We start from the raw sequence: 9,777 nt of genomic DNA, 5'->3' as shown, positions 1-9,777 counted from the left end.
CGGTATAAAATGTACGATTCCGACGAGCACATGATGCGCGGGGGCGGCTGCTTTGTGTGGAAAAAAAAAACGAACACCAGATTCGAAAACTACTAAATAACAGCGGAGATTCGTGTGTAGTGTTGAATCGTTAAATTTCGACGAGAAAAAAAAAACCCGTCTGCGTTTAATTATATAATCATATTGTACAGGGACGAAGACTTCCGATTCGTATAGTGTTTCAATTTTTTACGCGTTAGACGTTCACGCATACGAGTTCAACACTATTATAAAAATAGATCTCGAAAACGATTTAACGATTTTTTTCCCCCTCTCCGCTGCGCACACGGTTCTTGTACAATAGCATAACCTATCGTGTACGGCTTCTCACTATTGCTCGTTCCGAATGGAAAACGAAAAACCCTGTATCTGCGTCGCCACGTCATCGACCGAAAATAATTTTTTTCAGATTTCCGAACGCCGCCATAATTTGCGCGCCTACATATTAATATTCCGTAGCGTACAAACGGTCAGCCCGTTCTTCGCGTTGGACACAATCCGCAATGATCAACTTTAATCCGTTTGACCTCGGAAACGCGTCGCGTGTCTCGTTGCAAACGTTTTTGTCGCTCGACCCTTTTTTTTACCGAATTCGGCCGAACGGTGGGGCACGTTTGTCGTGGGCGCGCATCACGCATCGATAACCGATACCGTCCGACCGCGTTGTTATAATGTATTAAATATATTTACGCGCGAAACGTTCACTGCGTTTCGTTTTCATCGGATTCTCGTTTGTAAACCATGTGCCGCTGTTTCGTACGTGTGTACGTTCGATTCCGCGATTATCTATCGTATACCCTGCAGCGGTTCGCGATTAATCTCATGATTTGCCGACCCTGACGCTCCTCGTGTGGCCTTTCGGTGGCTATGTGCAAACGTGTGAAACGGTTTGGATGTGTTCGGTGAGCGGACGGTCGCAACGCGATGACGAAAGAACTATTGGTCGAAAAAATGAACCGAGAACGACCGTCGTGGATTCTGTAGCCCGAAAACTAAAACAATTCTCTCGACGTGGTGTACGACTGGAAGTAATTTAGAGGCAGCAATGTAGGTGCCTCGGTGATTGACCGAAAAAAAGAAGACGTTATGTCATACCGAAATAATTAATTTCGACGCTATGATAATAAACATTATGCGAAGAATTAATAAGTAATATTCGTTGGTAAAGAAAGTGATAAATGAGAAAAAAAATAAACATTGCAATCGATATATCTACGGCTCGTAGACATAATTTCATTACTATCCGAACTTGTTAAACCACACTATATCACACACTACCTGCATAACATGGACATACGACCGACTATGTTTCAGCGATAACCGACAAGTGTTTAAAATCTGTTGGTTGATTATGCACAATGATATATGCACACGTTTATTTGCATGAACCCGAAATTCGACTAGCGACGACGGAGTGGCGGGCACGTAACAAACAAACGGCTCATATTTATTTTTTCTATTTTCGATTAGCTGACGGGGAAGCAAAAAAAAAAAAACGCTATGTTGGAATGCTAAACTATTTTTTTCCCGCTAAAATTGGTAAACGGTCGATTTCGATTGAAACGAATTTTCTGTACACGCGCATAGATGACATTATTATTAGGGCTGTTGACCGTGTGTCGTGCGCGTACTTGTTGATAAAAATAAAAACCGTTCTCGAGGTCGAGTCATGTTTTAATATAATGTCTGATTTTGTTGTAAGACGCATAAGTTGCACTTTGCGGTCATCGGTGTTTACGACGAACGCGCATACATTCAGATGGTGATTGGGTTACACTCACTACGCGGCCGTACGGGTTTGCGTTGAAAATTCGACAGCGGTTATGCCATCGTGTGCAATTACTTGCGTTCGTCTTGTCGATTATGTGTTTAAATATAATCGTCTGTAATATAAGTAATAATAATAAAATGCATATGACGACGAAGAAATAGAGAGAGTGAGGGAGAGATGAGAAAAAAAACGAAACGGGAATTTATACGTCACGAAGATGTAACGCTCGAGGGAAAGGTCATCCCGTATCCATACTGACTCCGATCGTTCTGCGCGCACAGTTACTGTACAATATGCACAACGTATGTTACGCGTATTATAATAATATGTTGCGTGCGTGTTTCTTAAACGACGAATACGCTAAATAAATCATTAAATCGATATAAATTAAAATCGTGAACGCGCGCGTGGGGATATACGAACGTACGAGTGTATACGTTACGGGGTCTTGAAAATCGATGTTGCATCACGCGTTGTTGTATTAACTTTATGATAATGTGTGTAAAAACAATTTTTCAATTAACATAACGCAATTCCGCCGCGTAGCGATCGCGCATGTATTTATTATTACGATCGGACGCAACGAATATCGTGTTATATAACGCGTATAATATTTTTGTTTAGGTATAAATCCGAACCGTTTCCAGTAAAACCTACGTGTATGCGCGTCGATGGACGGCGTGTATTTACACATAATATGATGTGCGGGTACGCGTTTAACCTACGCTGCTGTGCGCTCATGTGTAAATCGGTACTATAATAATCGTTACGTTTTTCGCGCGTTTAGGTGGTACGACCACGGATTTTGTATGATGTCTGTTTGGTGTTCTCGTTTGGTCGCGCGAACAACGCACACCGCTAGACGTTCGAGAATGAATATTAGTACCGAGGAAGATCGAGCACTTGTTGATGATATAATTGCTTATTGTACAAATATCAAATCCCTGTGCGAAAAATTACATATAAACCGTTGACAACATGTCTGCTCGTGTAATTCAATAAATAATATATATATATACGATCGGCGAACCGTGAAACCGATCCTGTAGAGCGTGGTAAACACGTCAAAGCTTTCGCTGTCAGCGTATTTTACCGATACTGAATTGATTTGCATCGCGATACAATTATATGTTGCGTTTCCGATGGATAAGCGTTGATTCGTATTGAGACAAACCAGCAGTGCGTCCGTAAACGCGGTAACGATGAAAACTCCATTTATATACTCACGTATCGCTAAATCGCATATTGTTTTCGATAACACTGAAACGGGTTTGTTTTTTACTTACATTCTAATTTTCGTTTTCGACCGGTTGAATTGGGAAATTTTGTTGAGAGGTAAGTTCCCTGAACTTTTTCGAAAAAAATCCAAACACGCTCCTGCGCGTAGACTTGTATGTCTGTGCGTGGATGTCAAGACAGTATTTGCGAACCATAGGCACACGATTCCCGTTTCGTCGCGTATGAAATAAATGCTTTAAGCTGCGTCGAAAAACTAGTCCAGCCACTGCTGCTGTTGTAAAACTCGAACGTTTTCGATGGTCCTACAGCACAGAATAGGCGCAACTAGGGGGAGGGGGATTACCAAAAACTAGGATTAGTTTTCCGGACCAATATTTAACCCTCCCCCCCATGAATATTCCATGTTATACATGGCATACCGCATACAGCATACCTAACTCACAATAGTGTCACATACAAAATAAGACACATTGCAGTAAATCCAACTTGGCTCAGAATCTAAAATATATTGACATGTTATATAAGAGTAGGGGTTATATAGAGGTTATAATAAATTTTGGTTGGAGGGGCTATAGCCCCCTAGATTTTTTACCCTAGTTGCGCCTATGCAGCACAGGCGTTGTCTGCCGTTTCGCGAACAGACACGGGTGGGCAACGGTAAAGCTGGTTACACACTACGCTTTTTAACAACTTATTTTTGAAAAAATTACTATCGGGAGCATACAAGCGGGAAATGTTGTAACCTAACGTCGTTGTCCAAAATACTGCCATTTGGTATTTAAACGTACTCGTGTACACATCGTACAACGTTTTGTTACTCTTGTTATTTAATTTGTTTTAAAATGGCGTTAAACGGATTAGATATAAGTACACATAACGCACTTGTCTGAAGATGATAAGAGTGGTTACCATGTGACCAACTTGAGGTGGTGGGTGTTGCACAGCAAGTCGACGTCTGGTAACCAAATAAACTGATTATAAACCGAAACGCTGTCAAACGCGACGTCGCAAACGCCCAGTGTGAATACAACACGGAAAATACAATTTTCATTTTTAGATGTCGCCGCGTACAAAACGCTCAAAACTAAACCAGCGCGTTTCGAAGCGTTCGGACGCGTTTTTTCCCTGGTGTGAACATGATTATATGTTGATGCGCGTTTGATTTTCGGCGTCTAAAACGCTCTAAAACGTGTAGTGTGAAACCAACTCAATCGTTTTCACTGTCGAGGCTTTTTCGAAACACAACAGATCCCTCTGGAAACCCACATCGTGTGTGCCGCCGGAGCCATCGTTCGTCGCGCGCAGAGCAGTTGTCGCGCACGAAAAAGACACACAAACCGCACGCGGATACACGCATTGTGAGTACATTACACCGCGGTTACGTAAATCTGGTAGCCGCCTCGGAGAACGAGTCTTCGTCGTCGTTGTGCAATTACACGCGTGTTCAAGAAATGAATAATGTAAAAATTCAAGTTGTTTTTCTAAACTGTTAACGCGTTGCTGATGCCGTCGTCATCGTCGTTGTTGCTCACGTCGAAACGGCCTGATAGCGCAGGAGCGGAAAGACGACGATAACAATAATATTGTGACAGCAATTCGCTGGACGAGAAAAAAATAATGTATAAATTAAAAACGAAAATCGTAATGGCATGTTTTGATATCGTCACGGTTATAGTGCACGTCTTACGCGCGGTATGCTTACGCGCACACGTTCAAATATGTATACGTAGGGAAAAAACCCTAACAGCGCGCTAGGAAATATACGTAAAGATTAATTATTGTAAAAGCTGTTACAAAGTACCGCGCGCGCGTGCGTATTATGTAAAAGGTATTATCGTAATAATATTTTTCCCAAGAATAGTTTATCAGAAAAATAAAAAAAAAACCATAATAAAATATTACGTATTATAATTCACGTGTACGTCTGCAGTTATTTTTCGCCGACAATGGGAAGCGCGTTCAGTGCGAAACGAGAGGAAATCTCGAGAAAAAGAAAACGTGTCCGTCGCCCGTTCGTTTAAAACCATCGACTAAGCACATCGTCGTATTGTAACTCGTGTACAACAATTACGTAAACCGCACATAGATGTACAAATGCGTAAAGCGCGCGGTTAATGTTTTCAATACGTGTATGAATTCGAACTTAAAAGCGTTCGAACGCTTTTAAGTTCGAATTCAATATCATAATCGATTTGAACGACGGCAGCGAAAACGTTCGTCCGCTCGCCCTACATACCTGATACGAAACCGACGGAAAACGCCCACGCAGGTACGTGTTCACTTCGACGGTGACGTCGTACCGCTCACCGCGCGCAATTACAGCTCTTTGAAATACCGTACGGTTCGCGCACGTAGAATTAAGACACCGGGTCAAATGTTTATATATTTTAATTTAAAAACGTAAAATAAACAAGCCATCGGAAACATTTGTCTAAATCGTATTGCTCACATCGCCAGCTCATAACATAATTACAGTTTTTTTTTTCTCGCGCCGCGCTCTTTCACACGTCGCTCGTGTAGCGGTATCGGCGAATGCGAATGGAAACACTATATATCATGCACGTACGTTTAACGAAACCTATACGTGCGTTACCCTGACCGTATTGGTCGTGGCATTTCATTAAACACATATCAACCGAGAGGAGAAAGATTGCAACATCAAACGTACGCATTAAACACGACGAGTACTACAACGAATACATACAGTATACGAAGAATAAAAAACCGCTCACGAAGTTAAAGTTTGTCCGAGTACAAAAATAAACGTAAATAGACGACTATTATTTCAATAAATTATTTATCTTTTTAAAACAATTATTTTGTCTTTGATTTTATTTTTCGCCTGTACGCCTAAGATATTTTTTTTTATTTTTTTTTCTAATATTCAACGCTGTATGATGTGATTATATCGATATTTTTGTAAAAAACTATTTATTTATTTTTTTTTATCGCTGTACTGTTCGTAGGAGTTAATGTTAACTCCATAATCTTATTTAGATGATGTTATCTACTTCTTTTGTGAGAGATAACACATCATGTTTATGTAGGAGGGGATTGCCTAGATTTGTAGGGGTTTACCATTCTCCAAAAGTAAGACCATACCCATTATTATGCCAAAGCCTATGCCTACGCGTGCGCGCGTAAACCATGTTTTCCCGTACACGTCTATAATATTTCGTCGGCACCGCGGTGACTACCGAATAACAACGGGTCGGTCGAAATCACATGTCATTTCCATCGTACAAGACGGAGTACGTTTGTTTTTTTTTTTTTTCTAGTCATTGGATGTGCACCACGTGCGATAATGTTTACGCGTCGCGTACATCGTGCCGACACGCTAATGCAACATAAAACTGCCACCCGAATATTGTAACCCCGTCGTCGTTATACCGTTGGACATTATTACGTTTGAAATCGCGCGTATTTCTCGCCGAGTCGCGTTCACGTTTAAAACACCTCGGCCGCGGCGGCGCGCGAAAGTGTACCCGTTTTGCATGCCACTAACCGATCACGTTCGCTGCGTTTGCTTTTACGGCGGGACGCGCGCGCGGGGCCCGTTCGAAAGTGACATGTTCGTGTGAACTTTGATCTCTTCGCCCGGTACGCCGTCTCCCGTTCGCCGACCGAGGTGCACTGCCGTACGGTATGCGCGCATGCGGCGTAACGCTGTTACGTGCACGAGGTTCAGTGGCGTATTTTATGGGGGGGGGGCGAACGGGGCAATGCCCCCCTCCTGGAACCGTATTTAAGAAATAGACTATATGTCGGACACACGTTTCAAATTTTTTTAACGTGCATCGTTTTATAACGATGCTTAGCGAGAAATCAAATAAAACAACTCTCAAAACGCAAACAGGTGTTAAAAAAGGACTGCACAAAAGTCTATTCTTAGTAGATCCGGCATTAGATTAAAAAAAAAAAATAAACCCACAAGTATTCACCTGAATTAAATATTAGCAACAATTTTACTTGTACATTTTGAGCTTGAATTTAAGAAAAAATATGAGTCGCCCCGCCCCCTCCCCCCATAGATGTAAGTCTAAATACGCCTTTGACGAGGCGTACACCTAAAACGTATCGAAACACTAACCGAGATAACCGTCAGATGTTCGCGGCTCACCCTGTATGGACGCGAAATGGCCCGGAGAGCTTTTACGGGACGTACAACGGTCGGTTTTTTGTAGCTTTCATCCTTCGACACACGCAGTGATATCAGTTTTTAAAAGAAGCACAAGCTCAAACTTTGATAATAATAAGTTAAATCAAAAACCATGTACATAAAATCCTATGGCCAAAAAAGATAAATCTAAAATTGAATTAACCTTACGAAATTATAATGATTATAAAATTCACAATGAACTAATTTTATATTTAAGAAAAATGTAGAAAACAATTTTTAAAAACCTTTATTTTGTATGTATTATTTCAAAATTGTTTTAATTAATCAACATTTCAAACACTGCATGTTATTTTGTATAATTTTATTTTGTAACGTAGTTGTAGTTTTTAATTGTGTTATTAATATCTATAGTTATAAACAATGTTTTGTAAACTTGACAACGTAATCTATAAAAATGTTTGCAATCGTTCGTTTTTCGGCTAAAACCCAAATTCTCTGATAAGTGTCATTCGTCGTTCACCATCATGTTATGAAAAATGTAAAACGTTCGCAATCGTGTTGTACCCGAAGAAATAAACGCAAATAATACGTGTACCGTATGAACAGACCCGACTCAAACATTTACTTACACCTAGACAAACTTAAGTTTTGCCGACCCTTACATGTAAACACTTCATCAAATATTATTTATACATAAACAACAGTTAACAATTTATTAGATTAACACATTTGTAAACAAGTAAACCACTACTAATTCGAATAGAACAAAACAGTTTTTTCAGTCTTGTTTTTTACTACACATAATTTGATATGAATAGGTAAATGTAATATTTTTTTTTTTTAATTTTTCATAGATTAAAAATATGAAATGCCGCCCTAGGCGTGGGCCTATGTCGCCTACCCCTTGATTCGTGGTTGCGTGTGAACGAACACGGTAATGTTACGCCCGAACCCGAGGAAAATGAATAATAATCACTCGCGAACGCGCAGCAGTCCGTGTGAAGACTAATTTTTGGGTTTTTTGAAATGCGTAAAACAATAAATTTATCGTAGCGTACGTACATTACGTTATTATTATTTTATTTTTTTATTGTTTTATAAAAAACCGACCGACCGGCCGACGACTGCGTTGTTAGATCGTCCGCAGAGTCCTACGACATCACTGATCTTCAGTTCGATTCCCGACGACAGAATCGCGTACAATTGGTACTGTTGTGCGATACGTTTTGAAAAAGTACGACTCAACGTGATACGCGTATTCAGTGCACTCCGTCGATTACGTTTGAAACCAAATGGGCGAACCGAAGGTACTATATTATAGGTACATGCGTGCGTACGGAAAAGCGATAGATTTTTCGTTCGAACTTCGAACGGTTTACGTGCGCGTGCGAATTACGTACCGTATATTTGTACGTATACATATAAAAAATATAGATATTACACAACCGGAACGGATGGAAATCTGTTTGCCATCATTGTTTCCTACGCGTTTGTACCGTTTATTTAATCGGCCAAGGTGCGATCCGCGTTACCGTTTCGGTTGACGAATTATATTATTTTTCACCGGTCCGTCCGCGGCACCGATGACCACGGGTGTGATATCCGGGAAACAATAATAATCGCTAATAAATCGGGTAAGGAATACCGCATCCGTCTCGAGCGGTCGAACGCGGTCGAACGGATGAAAATATTATTTTTATAATAATATTTTTTTCGAGATTCAACTGTTTAATGCACAACACGTACCATGTTCACCGTTATATACGTACGAACGGTCCCGTGATGGTGTTCTTCGACCGTTTGGGCTACGACGTATTATTTACAAATTATTCCGCCGAATAGCACGCACGCGGATCACAAAAGAATATTGTAATATGTAGTCGCGAAGGAGGTTGTCAAAGCGCGGGATTTCGATTTAATGCTAAAGGACACGCGGCCTGTTTACTCATAAAATATTCAGACCGAGAAACAAGTCGAGCTCGGTTATTATGATACGGGTATGTTTACCCTGTCCGCGCGGTGTTCAATTTTCATCCCTGACAAGTGAATAATTCATACTGCATATATATATGTATGTATATATGACTTTGGTCTTACAATTTTCCTAAACATAACATGAGCGAATAAGGGTTTATTGATTTATGTACGTGTCCGTGTCAACGTGATATTTTTGAGTGATTTTTATTGCGTTATTGGTCGAAAACGGCTTCGAAAAGCGTTTGTCGACGGATCCGATAGACGTAAAGATATCCGTCGTAAGGCAATATACTATTTGCCGTAATATCGTTTGGTGAAATCTTTCACTGCTAACGTTTTTGAAAACACCAGAAAAAGCCTCGGTAACATTGATCGGACATATATACGATGTATTTTGACCACATCTTGCAAAAGATTTTAGATTATCTATTCACGCGAGCCCTCTTGAACAAATTTTGTCGTACATTAATTTTCTTATAATTTCAGTGTCGGCATCTTAAATGTTACACGTGATGAAAATCGTAATAAAAATTATTGCATTTTTATACCTATCCGATTTCTGTTTAAATATCTACTTTTTTCGATAATCCGGCACTAATATATGGTCCCAAGCATATTGGATGATTAAGAA

This window comes from Sipha flava, unplaced genomic scaffold, assembly GCF_003268045.1.
Source record: "Sipha flava isolate LNK unplaced genomic scaffold, YSA_version1 258_pilon_pilon, whole genome shotgun sequence".
Classification (NCBI taxonomy): Eukaryota; Metazoa; Arthropoda; class Insecta; order Hemiptera; family Aphididae; genus Sipha; species Sipha flava.
This window is presented reverse-complemented; position numbering follows the sequence as displayed.